Genomic DNA, 845 nt, shown 5'->3' with positions numbered 1-845 from the left:
AATGTGCTATGTCAAACATTAGCAACTTGTTTACAAATTCTACATTCCCATATTGGCCACCTCAAGATGAAAACAGATAACTTCCTAAATAGTAACTGACTTTAATTGTCTAATATCAGGCATAAAGACCACAGGGAAATATAGAAATTCAAATACGAGTAAAATAAGCATGTCATAAATTCTAAACAATAAACTATTTATGGGACAAATGGATGACAAATTGTCTACTATGTGAATTTTAGAATGAGGCAAACACAAGTTGGAAGGCTGATTAAATTTACCCTTTCTCCTGCTTCAACTTTGTCTCCTTGGGTATCCAATGTCCACAATGTCAAATTGTGTCTCAGTAACTGCATTATTAGTGTGGTGCCTTTGTATGACTCTTCACTTAATGTATCGAGTGCAGGAACAGCTTCATCAAAAGCTGTCTTTCCAAGAGCAGGCTTTCTCTGGAGAGTTCAGAATCTCATAACAGAAAAGAGAAGTCAAGGGCCAGATCCAATCTGATAGGATATCTGGGTCACATTTCCTTTTTCCTCATTTCAGAAGTGTCTTGTTATGGTTGTTTTGACTGATCCTCAATCCCTTTCTTATCATCTCCATCAGCAACCTCGGCCAAGTAATGGTAGTACTCACCTTTCACTTTGAAGTAGAAGACTTTACTCTCTGCTTGGGAAGCATGGTGGATCAAGAACTTTTCCAAAAGAGACAGTGTATCATTGTAGGTTTATCTTAGCTTGGCCTCAACTTTCTCTCTGTACTCTCAAGCCACCTGCTGTTTTTTGCTCAGCACATTATTTTTAATGTTTCTCCAATTTTTCAGACAGAAGAGATAAATTAATATA

At 36.9% G+C, this 845-nt stretch overlaps 1 pseudogene; it reads right to left on the bottom strand.

Moving 5' to 3' along the window:
• Positions 1–281: 281 nt before the first annotated feature.
• Positions 282–760, bottom strand: LOC106733941 (14-3-3 protein zeta/delta pseudogene; annotated as a pseudogene).
• Positions 761–845: the final 85 nt, after the last annotated feature.

Source organism: Tupaia chinensis, unplaced genomic scaffold, assembly GCF_000334495.1.
Source record: "Tupaia chinensis unplaced genomic scaffold, TupChi_1.0 Scaffold146339_1, whole genome shotgun sequence".
Taxonomy (NCBI): domain Eukaryota; kingdom Metazoa; phylum Chordata; class Mammalia; order Scandentia; family Tupaiidae; genus Tupaia; species Tupaia belangeri.
This window is presented reverse-complemented; position numbering and strand designations above follow the sequence as displayed.